This window comes from Ovis aries, chromosome 11 (genome assembly GCF_016772045.2).
Source record: "Ovis aries strain OAR_USU_Benz2616 breed Rambouillet chromosome 11, ARS-UI_Ramb_v3.0, whole genome shotgun sequence".
Classification (NCBI taxonomy): Eukaryota; Metazoa; Chordata; class Mammalia; order Artiodactyla; family Bovidae; genus Ovis; species Ovis aries.
The window spans coordinates 57781014-57799138 of record NC_056064.1 but is presented as its reverse complement, the minus strand read 5'-3'; the positions used below and the strand labels follow the sequence as shown (position 1 = coordinate 57799138).

General features: G+C 49.8%; 1 protein-coding gene across 11 annotated transcripts in view; it reads right to left on the bottom strand.

Annotated features, from left to right (window-relative positions):
- Positions 1-18125, bottom strand: part of LOC105616444 (uncharacterized) — a 157341-nt gene that overhangs the window by 74860 nt on the left and 64356 nt on the right. The gene's annotated exons all lie outside the window — the stretch shown is intronic.

Genomic DNA, 18125 nt, shown 5'->3' with positions numbered 1-18125 from the left:
CCAACTTGGGCAGGCTCCGGGCACACGGACTTGCTCCTCCCTGCCTTCCTCTGGCAAAAGACCCGACTGAGAGAAGACTAGGTTCTTAGCAGTGGAGTGCCCGCCCTCTGGAGGAGGGTTCCATGCCACGCCGCCCTAGATGCACCTGCAGCCCCACCAAAGATGTTCCCAGGAGATTGCTCAACGCAGTCAGCGTGCCTCTCAGGCTGAGGTCCCGGCTTCCCAAGCTGCTGACTTTTGCAACTTACCCACTCTCCTGCCACCACGACTACGGCCGGGCTCTTGCTTGGGAAGCGTCCAAATAGAATATGACTGCCCACCTCTTGGCCTGATGAACCCTTTCTCGACTCTGCTCCTCTGGGCCAAATTGCGTATTCTCAATTTCTCAAGCCTGGAAGACCTGCTATATATTCTATGAGGCGCCCCCATGAAGACCAGCAGCCTTACAGCTGTGATGTCCCACCCAGGGAGCATGGTCTAACCAGAAATTGCTGAGTACACAACTCCAAGCCACACAGCGGCTCTGATGTACAGCAACTCAGCACCAGACAGCCCTGCAACTGCTGCATCACGCATTGGCACGATGCCCACGGCTGCTTCCCCTGTCTCCACTGAAATGCAGCTGCGTCCTGACCACGGGGATGCAGGCAAAGAGCCCCTGGACTCCACTCAGGGCCCACATTCCATTTTGATTGAAAGCCTGCTGTCAAGGGCTTCCCTGGTGGTCCAGTGGTTAAGACACCGCTCTTCCAATTCAGGGAGGTGTGGGCTCAATATCTGGTAGAGGAACTAAGATCCCACACACTGTGCGGCACAACCAAAAACTGAGATAAGATAAAATATATAATAAATAAGTAAAAATAAAACCTGCTGTCGAAGTGATTTTCCCAGATCGCACTTTATTGGGTTGAATGCCAGGGTGCTAAGTCAATTCAGCTGTGTCTGACTCTCTGTGACCCCATGGATTGTAGCCCTCCAGGCTCCTCTGTCCATGGGATTCTCCAGGCAAGAATACTGGAGTGGGTTGCCATGCCCTCCTCTAGGGGATCTTCCTGACCCAGGGATCAAACCCGCATCTCATGTCTCCTGCATTGGCAGGCAGGTTCTTTATCACTAGTGCCACCTGGGAACCCACTGGGTTGACTGGTGGCCCCCCAAAGATACGTCCACAACCTAACCCTCAGAATCTTTGAATATGTCCTTATTTGGCAAAAGGGTCTTTGCCGATAAAATTAAGGATCTCAATATGACATCCTCCTGATGACCCCGGTAGGAACCAAATCCAATGACAGGTCTCCTTACAAGAGACAGAGGAGGAGACAAACACGCAGAGGAGCTGGCCACGTGAGGACAGAGGTAGAGGCTGGGTGCGGCTGCAAGCCAAGGAAAGCTCACAACCACCAGAGGCGGGAGGAGGTGAAGAAAGACACTTCTCCAGAGCCTTCAGAAGCAGCACTGCTGACACCTTGGTTTTGGACTTCTGGTCTCCAGCGCGGTGGGAAAATAAATTCCTGCTTTTCTTGGCCACTTGGTGGAACTCGGCCAGTTCCAGCAGCCCTAGGGAAACTAATACGCACACATTCAGTCCCACGCTCACCAACAACATTGCCCGTGTGAACAGCTCCTTTAGTAGAAACCGGGCTTCCCTGGGGGCTCAGATGGTAAAGAACCCACCTGCCAATGCAGGAGATGCAGGTTCAACCCCTGGGTCAGGAAGACCCCCTGGAAAAGGACATGACAGCCGGCTCCAGTACTCCTGCCTGGAGAATCCCACGCACAGAGGAGCCTGGTGGGCTACAGTCCACGGGGTCGCAGATAATCAGGCACGACTGAGCAAGGAACATGAGCATAAACTGTAGAGCTCTGGACTTGAGGTGTATGCTCATTAAGTCACTTTTTTGGCCATCTCACCTGGTTTGTAGGATCTTAGTTCCCCAACCAGGAATCAAACCCCTGCCCCTACAGTGAAAGTACAGTGTCCTAACAACTGGACCACCAGGGAATTCCCTAATTCACTTTTATTAGACATCTACTCTGCCCAAATGTCACCTCCTGGAGTATCTCCATAACAACTCCATCAAAAATGGTCCTTATTCAACCTTCACGTATACCTGTGTAGCCTCTGGATCCGCTTCCATTTTTTTCCTATCCCTTTTTGCTCTTCAACATTATACATTTATCTGTGTACTTGAATATCATCTGGCTCTACCATTTGAATATATGCCCCTCAAGGGCAGGCGCTGCTGCTGCTGCTGCTGCTGCTGCTGCTGCTGCTGCTGCTGCTGCTAAGTCGCTTCAGTCGTGTCCGACTCTGTGCGACCCCATAGACGGCAGGCCACCAGGCTCTGCCATCCCTGGGATTCTCCAGGCAAGAACACTGGCGTGGGGTGCCATTTCCTTCTCCAAGGGCCGGGGCAAGCTCTGCTTATTTACTGCTAAAAATCCAATTAGGAGGATATTTAGCACATAGGACATTCTCAAAAATATTTGGCTGGATAAATAGAGTCATAATCCTTGTCTTCAAAAGTAGAGAGGCCAAAACATTCTACCTTCTAATTCTAATAGAACATTTTTACAAATAAAAATGTATTCCTACACTCTCCCTTTGGGTTCCCAAGGTCTTTTGCACATATAACAGTAGCTTCAAGTACATCAAGATTTGTCTTTGGAAAAAATGGGAATTTTCTCTGAAGGGAAATTCCTGGGCTCCTGGTGGCTAAAGTACATTGTCTAAAATGCCCCTAAATTTTCAGCAAATGACCGGTTTTTTGCATCTCCCATTTCTAGCACTTCTTTTAAGAAACAGGAGTTGAGATGCACAGTCAGTGATGATTTCAGGAAGAGATGGTGACTCAGCATGCTGAGGTCACGCTGATCAGCAGACTGAAGCTCCCCTGGGCAGCCAGGGGCTTGGAGTGGAGGGTTGCTTGCAATGTTTCTGCACATCTGAGGACATCACGATGCTGTTGTTACAAAGAGAAGATCCCCTTGGACCTGCCCTTCAGGAACTCTGAACCCAAGAACCCTCCATGTAAAGAATTAAACTCTTCAGTCAATTTGTTGCTGTTTAGTCACTAAGTCATGTCCGACTCTTTGCAACCCCATGGACTGTAGCCCGCAGACTCCTCTGTCCATGGGATTTTCCAGGCAAGAATACTGGAGTGGGTTGCCATTTCCTTCTCTGGGGGATCTTCCCCACCCAGAGATCAAACACACACACATCTCCTGCATTGCAGGAGGATTCTTTACCATCTGAGCCAGCAGAGAAGCCCCTTTGGTCAATAGGTAGCTGCATTTCCAGCTCAGCCCAGATGAGAGCAATAAGACCCAGGTAACTGGCCAGGCAGAAAGCTCCAGTCTCTCTGGAAGGCATAAATTCACTCTTTCTAGGCTTTATATCTGCTACTAACATCACAGAGCTTTTTTTTTTAAAGGCAGGATAATAAGTAAATAGAAGTCTTCAGAGTTTTGATGCATGTTGGGGGGAGGGCATTAATAGGAGTAAAACTTGGAGTAAAGGAGAATTTCAAAGCTTTAAAAACCTTTGACCTTCCAGAGAAAGCCAAAAATATTATTTGTACTTCGTCTGCATTCAGTTGGAAGGCTTACAAAACTAGTTAGGACGGTGGCTCTTTCTCCTAATAAGCTTTCCACTGAAAGCAGTCCATCACCATATTGCGTCCCTGGCCCAAGGACCATGTTGGGAAAGGAGCTCTACCTCAAGAGACAGAGAAAAGGACAGAACGATCCTAACGTAACAGAATTTGAAAGTTCACGAACACGGTTTCAAATTCATACCCCAACCAACTTCTTCTTCAGTTTCTCTTTTTTATTTCATCCTGGAGTACAGTCGATTGACAATATTGTGTTAGTTTTAGGAGGATAGCAAAGTGATTCAGTTATACAGACACACGCACCCATTCCTTTTCAGATCCTCCTCCCATGTAGGTTACTACAGAATATTGAGTCGAGTCCCCCAGGCTATACAGTAGGTCCTTGTCGATTATCTGTTTTATATACAGTCGTGTGTGCATATGTTCACCTCCAGCTCCTAATTTAACCCTACCCCACCTTTCCCCTTTGGTTACCATACCTTTTATTTCTGAGTCTACGAGTCTGTTTCTGTTTTGTAAGCACGTTCACTTGTGCCACTTTTTAAAGATTTCACATGTAAACGATACGTTTGTCCTTCTCTTTCTGACTCACTTTGCTTAGTATGATCATCTCTAGGCCCATCCACGTTGCTGCAAACGCCATTATTTCATGGTTCTTTATGGTTAATACCCATTGTGGGCTTCCGGGGTGACTCAGTGATAATCCGTCTGCCAAGCAGGAGACTTGGATTCAATCCCTGGGTTGGGAAGATCCCCTGGAGAAGGAAACGGCAACCCACTCCGGTATTCTTGCCTGCAGAATCCCATGGACAGAGGCGGGCTACAGTCTATGGGGTCACAAAGAGTCGAACCCGACTTAGCGACTGAGCAAGCATGCAAAATATGACCACGTCTTCTTCATCCATTCCTCTGCTGATGGACACTTAGCCGCAACTTTTAAAAAACTACTGCTTGTCAAGTTTTGGTGAAATATGAAAGAAGAATATTCAGATGAAGCTGGATCTTCTTCATACCCTTTACAGAAACATGCATTCCTCTATAGACTGAACGCAGAAGGAGATCTGAGAATCCAGTCACTTTCAATGATGCCAGACAAAGCAGAACTTAGCAAAAACAGGGAAAATACCACCCTTTTCAATTCTTCTTGTTTTGGAAAACACAACTGTATTTCATAAAAGATACTAAAGGTTAAAATGCAGTGGGTTTATTATTATTTCTGAATAAATAACTTCTAGGAATTTCTCAGTTTCCATTGCTATTGCAGTCAATACCATAATCAAGACCAAAGCGAAAAAGCACTGAGCAATCCAAGACTATGAAGAGTCTTGTGACTGAGAAACGCCGCTACAGAAGAATACTTGACAATTTTGCTAAATAAGGGAAAAAGATTGTAAAAGATGATGGTAAATATCCATGATTTTACTTTCTTCTTTGGGCTTTTTCCCTATTTCCAATTTTCTATGAATACACAGAGCATATTGTATTTAACGTTCTTACAGATTCAGCGACAGGTGAATCGGTAGACAAATGTTTTAAAAATTATTTCAGGTCTTTTCCCTTCTGGGTTTCACTAGTAAAGCTCTAGACAGCGTCTAGTACATAGTAGACACTTAGTAGTTCTTCCAAATGGTCTGGAAGAGTTTTTCACACAAGGCCAATGATTAGTTGGCTTAGAATTATCATGTCTTAGGGAGGTTTGTTTACTTTGAATAAAAACAAATTAAAAATACATATACACATACCTCATACACCAGTATAGCATTTAACTGGCTCCTCTGTTTAACACTGTTTTCTTCAAGGCAAAGAACAATACTTAAGAGTCTATCTCTGGTTTAGGTCTAGAGTAACAATTCCTAAAACAAAATGTATTTTCTTCTGGAAAACTGCAGGATGTCAGATTCTCAAAACAACAATGGTGGTTGTTGATCCTTTCAATTAAAACTTTATTAAAAAATGCCAAGTGGTCCAGTGGTTAAGACTCTTTCCTCCCAATGCAGGGGCGTGGGTTCGATCCCTGGTGAGGGAATTAAGATCCCACAGGCCGCATGGCGTGGATAAAAAAAAAAAAAGAAAGAAAGAAAGCAAAAAGTTATGAGAGTGTGGGAATGTCATAAAAGTAAACCCAGGAGAGGTTTACTTTCAGCTTCAAAAAGAAGGTTGAGAATTGAAGCTCAGATTTGTTTCCTTCTGTGACAGAGAAAATAAGCATAAATAGCAATGCTCCCATATCACTGGAAGATGCTAAGAATCACTGGGGAAAAAAAGAAACCAAACCTGCCCGGTCTTCGGTCACTTGGCTCTTCCTACCTGGCCCTGAGCAACCAACTCTGAGATTTTTTTATTCTGCAGCCACGAAAAGAAGGCCACGGGTATCCGCGGAACAAGGAGAACCAGAGCTCACAAGACCAAAGTGGTTGGTTTTACAGACTTTCCGGAATGGGCACCCTGGATTTCAGGAGCTCCAGAGTCTGGGCCTGGCTCAGAGGAGGAGGTACTCCCAGACTCCTTCTCTCCTGCTCAGAGATGCCCCCAGGAGACTAGGTGTAAACCCACCCCTGTTGACACGCAAGCAGCCAGGGCGTCCAGAGCCGCTTCCTGCAGTACCAGCATCGCGGCCCCTGGGGCCACTTCCCGATCTGCCCCAAGACGCACAGACCCCTTCTGAGGCTTCCCACGGCCCCTCTCCAGCGGCTCCAGCAGGCCATACTGCTCCCTTGAGCTGCATAACTTGCGGGCTTCAGGCCTCCAAGCCGGGATGCTGTGGTTCCCAGCCCAAGATCAGCCCCCAGGCCCTCCCTGCTGCCGCCCCCCACACAGCCCTGCCCTTCCTCCCCCTTGCCCTTGGTGGGTCCCCACAGGGCAGCTCCAGGGCTGCCACCCTCCAGAACACTCCCCCATCCAGCGGCACACGCAAGGCCGCTTGACATCACGCCACGGTCCCCACCTGGGAGCCAAGCTCCATCTCAACCCATTTGGCGATGAAGCTCTGATGGGCATGGGGAAAGTGCAGAGAACAGAAGGGGCACGGGTGTCTCCCCGAGATCCGGTCCTCCCCACCCCACCCCATCCTCTTCCCCCACAGCACCCCAGCTTCCACTGTCGGGAGGTAAGGTCTTAAGAGGTCACTGAGTCTTACCTTCAAAATAAATGGGAAACATCTCTCTCTAAAGGGCGATTCCACGGCCACCCTCTTTCCAGATATACAGGGGCTGGGAGTGCAGGGTCACGGTCACACACTTAACCGGTAACATTAAACACACAGCAGAACATGATGGGAAACTGCCCCGGGGCCGACTGGGTCCCTCCCCTTGGGGACACACGGTCACCCAATTCCGCACCCAAGTCATCGTCACGCCCTCCTCAAAGCAGCCTGGAAAAGGCGCACAAGAACGCACCACTCTTGCCGAGTTTTCCATTTTCCAGCCGTTGGGACTGGGGAAGCACACCTTCTCCTTGCCCTGGAGTTTACGTTCAGCTTCAGCGAGCGAAGGGAGCTTTTTTTTAATATAATAAAAAAAGTTATATGACTTTAATTAAATGCACTTATTAAAAGGGTGAAATATTTGGAGAGGCTGTTTTTGCGCTGGAGGCATATTTTCCAGCGTGCTGTAGAGCGTCTGCACCCGTCCGCTCGAGGCAATTTTTAATACACAAATAAGCCCGCACCTGATGTGCTGACAGGTTATTATGCAGCGTGGCCGCCAACAAAAGTAAACACAGGGGCAAGTTTTAACCTCTTGCAGTCCCAGCACCCTCCCCGCTGGGCTCAGGTGGACGTGACTGCTGGCAAAGCCTTGTCTTCCAGGGTGCGTCTTCCCGTCCTGGAATTTGTTTTCTCCCTGCAAACAGGGGGGCTCCTCTCCCATCGGGCTGCCCAGGGTGTGGCGCGAGGCAGGGGACAGGAGACGACCGAGGGAGGGGACCGAGAGAGGAAGAATGGCCACACGCGGTACTTCCCCAAACACACTGCCTTCCTTCCATCCTGTTTATACTGTGGCCCTGAGCTCCGCGGGCCCGTCAGCGAGCTGCCAGGATAACCCTTCCAGCCGGCAGAGCTGGTTCTGCAGATGGCGGGCCGGGCCAGGCGTCTCTCCCAGCTCTGCCCAAAGTGTGAGCATCAGGACAGTTACTAGAGAGCCAAAGGGGTATCGGGAAGTTGCCATCTGTGGGACCTTAAATGGTGGAGGTTCAAATCAGCTTCAAGCAAAGGCGTTTACTGAGGCCGAATGACAGAAGTGGCCGTCTCCCGCTCCCCTGGCCAGCTGAGGCTTGCAGAGGCCGCTCCTGCAAAGGCGTGCTTTGCAGGGATCAGAGGTCTGGGTGGCACTTGTCTGGCCCATCCAGTGTGGCTCAGCGGATGCATTCACCCTGCAACGCGTATTTGAGCTGCTGCACTAGGACCGCAGTGTTTAAGCCCTAGGCTTCCTCACTGGTATAATGAATCTTCAGACAAGAATCAAGGCAGGAGAGGGAGACGCTCAGAGTCGGGGAGGGCTCTCCCAGTCTATCAGGACTGTCCTTCCCATCTGTACCTAAGTACCTTGTGGCTTCCCTGATAGCTCAGTTGGTAAAGAATCCGCCTGCAATGCAGGAGACCCTGGTTCAATTCCTGGGTCAGGAAGATCCTCTGGAGAAGGGATAGGCTACCCACTCCAGTATTCTGGCCTGGAGAATTCCATGGACTATTCAGTCCATGGGGTCACACAGGGTCGGACACGACTGAGCGACTCACTTTCACCTTGTGGCTGAGATCAGAGCATGTCTTCTTCATCTGTAAACAACAATAGCTATTGTTATTATAATTTATTGACTGTCTGCAGTGCCCCGTACTTCATTATCTCCAGACTCTCCAGGGTATGGCTCATTAACCCATTTACCATTCCACTCATTAACAGTCATTTGTGCTTCCCAAGTGGCTCAGACGGTAGATAATCTGCCTGCAGTGCTGGAGGCCCAGGAGATGCAGGTTCGATTCCCCCGACAGGAAGATCCCTGGGGAAGGAAATGGCAATCCTCTCCAGTATTCTTGCCTGGGAAATCCCATGGACAGAGGAGCCCAGTACAGTCCGTGGGGTTACACGCCCCACTGCATAAGCACCCCTCATCAGTTCCACCCATGCCTGACTTTGAGCCTGAAGCAGTAATACAAAACAACCTACGTCCTGAGAAACCCACTCTGGAGAGGTGGGGTAGCAGCAGTGGCAGGGAGGATGGTCAGTGGCTCTGAGCAGCCTCCTGCATCCAGCATCAGGGATGTCAGCTACGACGGATGTGCTCAGCGGTTAGAATGGACCAGTTTGGCAGCAAATGGGACACGTTCCTGGCCGCAGAGCCTCCAAATCTGGCTCCCACACCCTCATGGAGATGCTGAGCTAATGCAATCTGCTTTTTAATAAATCTCTTCTCAGCTTAAATTAGCCAGGGGAGATTTCTGTTGCTTGCAAACAAGAACTCTGAGAGACACAGGATTCTGAGCAAAAATCCTGGCCTGGGCACTTGGAAGTCGCAACACTGTATCTCTTAGTATGGGGTATTGTGCTTTTTGCCTTTATGATTTTAACTTCATATGGCGATAAAATATACAACAGAAAGATGCACGTCATAAGCGCACACAGCCCACTGGATTTTCACGAAGTAAACACACCCATGCAACCAGCACTTCACCCCAGGACACAGATCATTACTCCCCGCAGAGCCTTTCTGGTCATCCATCAATCGAGGGCAACCGCTGTCCTGACTTCTAAGAGCGCAGACTAGCTCTGCTGCTTTTGAACTTTGTGTAACTATAGTATACAGTGGAGGGTCTTTCTCTGGCCGATGCGTCACGGCTGCTTATCTTTCACTAAACACTACGCTGGGGAGACGCATCTGCGTTGCAGTGTGTAACGACAGCTCGCTCATTTTGAGTGCTATATTGTACTCCAGTGGATGGATTGACCACAGGCTACTTACTCATTCTACTGTGGACAGGCACCTGGGTGCTTTCTAATCTGGGGCTATTTCCAAAAGTGCTGCTATGCACTACTTACAATAGCCAAGACATGGAAGTAACCTAAATGTCCATCGATCAACAGATAAAGAAGACGAACTCTCAGCCTTTTGACCCAGAAGCAGAGAATCACACACTCCTCCTCTCACCACGAACCCCAGGACACGGGCAGCCCAGCGCCCACGCCTTAACGGTGCCACCACTCTGCCAGCATCCGAGAGAAGGCTGGTGTGTGGACTGGGATCCTGAGCGTGAGAGTCTATGGGGCCAGAGGTATTTAAACCAGGCCGAGAGGGCCAGGCATGACAGGGACCAGGTCAGGATGCGTGGAGGGTCGAATACACTGAGAGCCGATGTCCGATCTTAAGGGGACCTGATTACTCGGCTCATTGATTTTTGCCATCTGGGAAGAAATGCCCACTGCTGGCAGATTTCCTGACTTATCCAGAAAAGCTGGAAAACTGGATTTCTACATGAGATATTGCAGCTGAGAATACTGGTGACTAACTTTAAGAACCCCATAAAAAATGAAATAACGCTACTTGCAGCAACTCGGAGGGACCTAGAGGTGATCATAAGAGTTCAGGAAGTCAGACAGAGAAAGACAAGTACTGTAGGACATCACTTATAGGTGGAATCTAAGATCTGATATACATCTGCAAAGCAGAAGACTCACAGATGTAGAAAGCAAGCTTCTGGTTGCCAGAGGGGAAAGGCAGCTTAGCTCTGGCCTGTGCTCCGTCCTGTCCGACTCTTGGCGACCCCACGGACTGTAGCCCACCAGGATCTTCTGTCCATGCGATTTTCCAGGTGAGAATACTGGAGTGGGTTACCACTTCCTACTCCAGGGGATCTTCCCGACCCAGGGATAGAACCACCATCTCTTGTGTCTCCTGCAATGGCAGGCGGATTCTTTACCGCCAGTACCACCTGGGAAACCCAGAGAGGAAAGTTAGATGGAGGGATAAGTAAGAGGGTTTGGAATTAACAGAGGCACATCACTATATATAAAATAGACAAACCGCAAGGACCTACTGGATAACACAGGGAGCTATATTCAATAACGCGTAATAGCCTATCATGGAAAAGAAAATAAAATAGAACGGATATACAAACACACAGGTCTAACTGAATCACATTTCTGTATACATGAAAGACTGTAAATCAACCATACTTCAATAAAAGTAAATTAAACAAAAAGACACTGAACACTGTCAGCCCACAAAACACAGCTACGAATCAGACCAGGCCCATGACCCACGGGTGGACCATCTCCAGTTCAGATGGACTCAGGGCTGTACACTCCAAGAAGAGACTTTCTCTGACCTGAATGAAAAGCACGGACCGACCGTGAGGTCTGGGGAGCAGAGACAAAAGGTAAATCCCCTCTCATCACATGGAGGGACTCCCTCCGTACACGTGACCCTCTCCATCACCCTGATCGAGTCTGTGTTGAAGTTAAAGCCCTAAACATCATGAACAGCTTGGACAAGGTGCCTCACAGCTGAAGGCGAACAGTGCTTCCTGCTCTTTCCTCGACATCTGGCAAGGATGTGTCGTGTAATTATTGGGGGTCGCTACCTCCACCCCCAGCACTCATTTCACGTGGAAGAATTCTTTCACATCAGCCACACTGGATAAGATGAAGCACAGCTTGAAAAGCAATGCATCCGTGAATGAAGGCATCCGGGAGAGGACAGCCCCACCTCAGCAAACCAGACCCAGTTCCCACTCAGCCCGTCTCCAGGTGTTTCCATGGCCTGACCCAACCAGGCTGGCTGCCACTGCAGCGAGGCAAGTGGGCCATGTGACCACTCTTGCTCTACTGGTTCTCCAGCTATTAAGCACAACTACCATCTCCCTTGGGTCAGTGGTAAAGAATCCACCTGCTGATACAGAAGACCCAGGTTCCATCCCTGGGTCAGGAAGACCCCCTGGAGGAGGAAATGGCAATCCATTCCAGTACTCTTGCCTGAAGAATCCCATGGACTGAGAACCCCATGTGGCCTGGTGGGCTACAGTCTATGGGGTCGCAAAGAATCAGACACGACTTGGCGACTAAACAACAACCATCTCCCTGTCTCTGCCCTCAGGAAACACAGCTTGCACACACACACACACACACACACAGGCATTCAGCAATTCTAAGAGTGAACAGGTGGGAACAACCTAGCAACAAACATGGATAGAAATAAATCGGCACCTGCTTTTTCCTGGCTTCACCACCCACCCTCTAGTTCCTCGTTAAGCCAGGCACCTAGTGCACACTCAATAAACACCTGTCCAATGTCCTTTAGTTCCCAAGGCAAATTTGCAAAGTCTCATATGAGCAGTGAGCAAAGAAGCCAACGGCCACTCCGGACGGACAGGAGGGCTTACCAAGGATATGTAATCCTGCCACACCCCGTGGGCAGGTGAGGGCAGGTGTGACCCCCAGACAAGAAAAGAGAAGGGCAAAGCAGCTGCCGAAGGCTCCTGGGCAAAGAGCAACCAGAGAGGCGAGAGGAAGGGCCTGTCCCCGAGTGGCCACGTGTCGTCCAGCAACAGTGATGGTCAGTCAATAAATTAACAACCGGAGAGCTCAATAAATATCAGCTCCGCACCGGATGCTGCACGTATGAACTAATGCAACTCTCGCAACAACCCTCCAAGCTTTGACTGGAGAGTCTTAGGAGGATCAATAGACTGCCCATGGACACCATCCAGACAGTCTCAGAGGCTCTCAAGTCGGGGTTTGGGAAACCATGATGTGGAGATGTCGGGTTTGTCGCAGTGCAGGGGGAGGCAGACGTCATCCCTGCTGAGTATCTGCATCGTGTACGACTTCCCCTGCTTAAAAGCGGGCAGACTCTCAGCTGATATACAATTTATTTATTCACTTATTTTTAGCAGCAGTAGAGCCAGGAGCTGAACTGAGTCAACGCTGCCTCCAGACTACCTCTTCCTAACTTCCCATCCTGCAATTTCAGAGATGTTCTAATTGCCATGTGGATGGCTTCCTTGTGGAACTCCTGAGCAACCTTTGGGCAACATCTTGGAGTAACTTCAGCATGGAGAGAACAGAGGACACACTCTATTATTACTATTATTCTTATCTTGGTAAAGACAGATGGAAGGCAGGAGGAGAAGGGGACAACAGAAGATGAGATGGTTGGATAGCATCACCGACTCGACGGACATGAAGAGTCTGAGCAAGCTTCAGGAGGTGGTGATGGACCGGGAGGCCTGGCCTGCTGCAGTCCCTGGGGTCACAAAGAGTCGGACATGACTGAGTGACTGAACTGAATGATAGACACATTGCTTCAACAGCTACAATGTCACAAAAGAGAGAGAATTAATAGAATAAAGCAGGCCATGAGTAGCCCCTCAGTGACTAGTAAAGACGATAAATGAACTTCCCTGGTGGTCCAGCGGCTGAGACTCTGCGCTTCCAATGCCGGGAGTGCAGGTTTGACCCCTGGTCAGGGAACTACGATCCCACATGCCAGGTGGTGCAGCCACAAACTTTTTTTTTTAAAAAAAAACAGATGATACATGCTCCAAGATTTGCATGCTATGGGAGACTCTTTGTGACTGAGGTGTTCAGACAAGGCTTCATGAAGAAAGCAGGACTCCAGTGGGGCTTCAGAAGAAGGGACTGATTCCAGTAAGGAGAGAGGAGGAAAAGAAGGCAATTCAGTGAGCAGACGTGAGAGCCAGCCTTGGGGCTGAGGGTCAGCAAGAAGACCATACCAGCTGAATCACAGACTCTATTCCAGAGCAGAAAGGGTCACCCTGCACAGGATTGAGGATGGACTCCACTGATATCCAAGGGATTCTGACCTATCTTATAGGATGTAGGAGTCCACCACACGTTGTCTGAAGGAATGATTAAGGAAGCAATGACTGGACAGGCATGGGAGGGGGTCAGGGGTCAGTTAGAAGTCCTCTCAATAAATCTGGCATGGCTAAGTGCCTCCAGGAACCTACTCCAGGAGGTAGTAGAAACAGAAATAGCCATTGAACCTTGTCATTTCTTCCTGAGAACGCTGTTTAGTGTTCAGCTGGATAGGAAGCCATGTCAAGGACATGAACGAAGGGGAAGGGTTGAACTTCATCTTTTAGAGTCTGATAACCAGAAAAATGATGCCAGAACTGCTTCTAAAAATACTGAGGAAGAGGAGCTCAGTCACAAAGCTAGAAATGCAGAGGAGACAGGAAAAGCTAAGGGGGAGTCGGGGTGTCATTCAGAGACAATCTGGTCTTTCCCACATACAGGACGAGACTCTCCCACCGGCTGGCACTAGGGGCTGGGAGCCCCAGCCTCCTGTGCTAATGTCAGGTTGGTGACCCCCACTGAAACTCATCTTCTGATTCCACACCCTTGTTTAGACCATCTCCGAAGGTAGGCCGGCCCAGGGACTTGCTTTAGCCAACAGAATGGAGCAGAAGCAGTGCTCCGCCGGCTCCAGGCTTCAGTCTGAAGATCGGGCAGCTATGTACACAGTCATGCTAATCTCTCAGAATATCCACTGGAAGGACTGATGCTGAAGCTGAAGCTCCAATACTCTGGCCACCTGATGCGAAGAGCTGACTCACTGGAAAAGACCCTGACGCTGGGAAAGATTGAGGGCAGGAGGAGAAGGGGGTGACAGAGGATGAGATGGTTGGATGGCATCACCGACTCAATGGCCATGGGTTTGAGCAAATTCTGGGGGATAGTGAAGAACAGGGAGACCTGGCGTTCTGCAGTCCATGGGGTCACAAATCTTCAGACACAACTGAGCACCTGAACTGAACTACCCTATGAGAGGGATGGTGCAGAGAAACCATGTGGAGAAAAAGAAGCCTTGAAATGATCAGGGAAAAAAAAAAAAAAAAAAGCGAGAGACCCAGTGTCCTGGGACCCCGCTGAGGCCAGCTTCCAGCTGAATGAAACTCCCCAAGCAACTATCGTCCAGACCAACAGAAGAACCACCCAGCCAAGCCCAGCCGAGGTTCCAGAAACATGAACAATAAAACAGTGGCTGTTTTAAGCCACTACGTTTAGAGGTGGTTTGTTATGTAGCTGTTGGTAACTGATGCACCTTTGCAAGACCATCAGCTTGCCAGAGTGTGCCTCCTGTCCATGCAAAGCTCTGTGCACAGGCAGGCGTGAATGCCTCTCCTTAGTGATGAGAAACCTGGATATAAACAGCAGCAGTACCGAATCACTGCCTCCTATAAGTGATGCTCAGCTTACTGGTACCCGAACTTAGCACAGAGTTGGCACCTAGATACACACTTAAAAAACGGATGCAGAGCAATCAATCTGATCTTAACAGACTCCAGAAAAGCCTGTCCAAAGGGTACTTATCCCTGCAAACCTTTCTAGGAACTCATAAGCTTCAACATCAGGCAATGATCCCATGAATCCGACCATAATTCCCAAGGCTCCTGAAGCCCATTTCTTCTTCCCAGGATGGATGGATAACAGAGGGTCACTAAGTCAGTGTTCACCAACACACCACCTTCCTCAGCTTCACTCAGCTCTCCTTTCAATAAGAAGGACATTTATTTAGAGCACAGGTCCCATTTTGGTAGGAGAGGGAGATGGTTCAAAGATTGTTTTTGAATCCCATGTGACTACAAAATGGTGTAGAATGTATTCATTTGAAAATAGTAAGTTCCCCCAATTATTTTCTTCTTCCATTTTTATTATATTCTCATTAATTAAAAAAAATATGAGTGGTTCATCTACAGTTATTAAAAGCTCATTTACTGCTAATTCATTAAAACAAATAGGAACAGAAATCTTTTAAATTATGAATTGCCATTAGATTTAATAGCAAAAATAAAAAGACTTCAATTTGCAAAAAAAAAAAAAAAGGAAAGAAAGAAAGACTGAAAGAAAGAAGGCATTTGACTCCAGCAAATTTGATTTTTTCAACTTTTTCTGGAGAGGTGCTGCTTTTGTTGTTTTAACAAGAATCTCCCAGGGATCTTGTTAACATGCAGATTCTGATTCAGCAGGTCTGGGGTGGGGCCTGAGAGTCTGCATCTCCAGCAAGTCCCAAGTGATGCTGACGTGGCTGATCCAAGGACCATATGGCCTGGTTCTCTCATTTCATAGGTGAGGAAGCTGAGGGACAGAGGAAAGGTCCTTCCAGTAACTGCAGGTCCCAGAGCAGACTGCATGCACCCTACGGAAGGGGTAGGCTTACACCAGTGTGGGCCCCTGGGGCTGGCCTTACTCGGCTACACAAAACCAGTTCTAGAGGAGCTGCTCCCCGGCCACCTAAGAAAAGGCTTGCTGCCTTGGAATCACCCCCAGGAACTTACAAAATGCAAATTCCCGGGCTTTTCTGCTAGACTGACTGAGTAGGTCCAGCGTGGGGCTCTGGAAACTGTGTTTTTAAAAGAGCTACTTGGGTGCTTTTGATCCACCTCTGGGTTTGGGATTATTCATCTAGAAGACTGGGGAAACAGTGACCCCCAAGGAAATAAGACTCAAAATTATTAGCTACAAAATTATCAGCTAGCCAGTATTCCGTAAGGGGTTTCTGCACTCCAGGCACTGTTCCCATGTAAGTCAGTATTAGATGATACAAACTTCACCCCGAATCTATCTGGCAATTACTATCACTCTTCCCATTTTAGAGCAGGCAAAACCAAGGCACAGAGCAGCTGCATAGCAGCAAAGGTCACACCCCTAGTAAGCCGCTGAGCCCCAGGCAAAACCCAGGTGTTTAGCCTGAGTTCACATTGTAACAACTGTTTCTCCTCTTATCTGCAACAAAGGTAGGGCTTCCTTGGTGGGCGCAAACAGTAAAGAATCTGCCTGCAATGCAGCAGATTCGGGTTTGATCTCTCAGTCAGGAAGATTCCCTGGAGAAAGGAATGGCTACCCACTCCAGTATTCTGGCCTGGAGAGTTCCACGGACAGAGGCGCCTGACGCCTACAGTCCAGGGGGCCGCAACGAGTCAGACAGGACTGAGCGACCAACACTTTCATTTCCTCCAAAACTTCCGAGACTTCCCCCAGCAAATCTATGCATCTCCAAAGCCAGGGGACCATAAAGGCGAGATGTACGTTCTGTGACATTCTCCAAAGGACCCTTGTGTCCAGGCAAGAGAGCGACGGGCATCTGGAGACATGAGGAAGCTGCCAGGGAACTCCCCTGGGGAACTGTGGGCCCAGAGCTCCGCTTTCAGGTACCCCTGACCCCCCTGGGGATCTGGTCAAATGCAGGTTCCCATCCAGCAGGTCCGGGTGGGGCCCGAGTCTGCACTTCCAGCTCCCAGAGGATGCTGACGCGGCATCCCACTTGGCGTGGCGAGGGCCTGGACTGCAGCGCTGGCAGGCTCTGCGCTCGCTCCTACCTCCCCAGACAAGTCTGATTCCAGCTCATCATCCCCAGGAGAACATCCCTCACACAGATTTACAGGGGGCTCCGGCCACTGCTTACCTCCCCAGACCTGGAGCTAGTCCACTCCTTGCAAGTTTCATCAGAGGCCCTCGGGGAATCCAGACCCTTCTAGAAAAGCACTGACCCCCTTGTCCGCACCCCAGCCTTTCTCTCCATCTCTCCCTCCCATGGCACCCTCGTCCAGGCCTCCTCTGAAAGCCCTCGTTGTAAAGATGAAGTCCACCCAGGGGGCACCCCCCCTTTCTGTGGCCCCGAGGTTGCCGAGCACCCACGAAGTGGGGGCAGGGGAGGTGAACAGAGGATAAACGTAGAGCGAGGAGGCCCCGTGAGGTCTTGTGACCGACCGGGCCTCCTGGTGCCGCCGAGGTGGCAGTGCCAACACGCAGAGCTGAAATCCTTGGCTGGCCTCCGAAACAAACACCCAATGCAAACACGCCCTGGTGTGTCTCCGAACAGACTGTGTAAATAAGGGGGGGGGGGGAGAAAAAAAAAACCCAACTGGCCACAGCTCCCGCTTTCAAACACGTTGAAACAAAATAATCCCTCTCTCTTGCTCACTCCTCCTGCTCACTTTTTTTTTTTTTTTTTTAATTTCCACTGGTGCCGAGGCCCGGTGGAGCCTGGCTGGCGGCCTGTTACAGCCTGCAGCCTACCTGTCTTGCATAGGAATGAAGCCTGGACGGGTTACACGATCTGCCCCAGCTCCAGCTCCCGCCCGCGGAGGCCAGGAAACAGAGGAGAAGCTGTTCTCAAAGCTCCGCCGAGAAGGGACCCCCGGAGGACGGACAGGGGGGCCGGGTGGGCAGGGGGCACGGCCGGTGGGCGGGGACCCGGTCCCCTTGCCTGCGGACTCACGCCCTGTCTCCAAGCAGCAAGCCCCTAACGCGGGATGCAGGGCCCACAGAGCAGGGCCCAGCAGAGAGAGCAGGAGGAACTCGCTCCAGGCAGGCTCTCTCCAGGGGTTTCTGAACTCCAGGCACACGCGTGTGCAGACGAGGGGGCCACTTTCTTGTGGCTTTGTTGCTGGTTGTCTATTGGGGTTTTTGAACTTTTGGAGGGCAGGGTGGGGCGGGGGGGTGGGGGGTTGGCGGGGGGGTGGGGGGTTGGCGGGAGGGGCACTGGATCCGTGAGTCA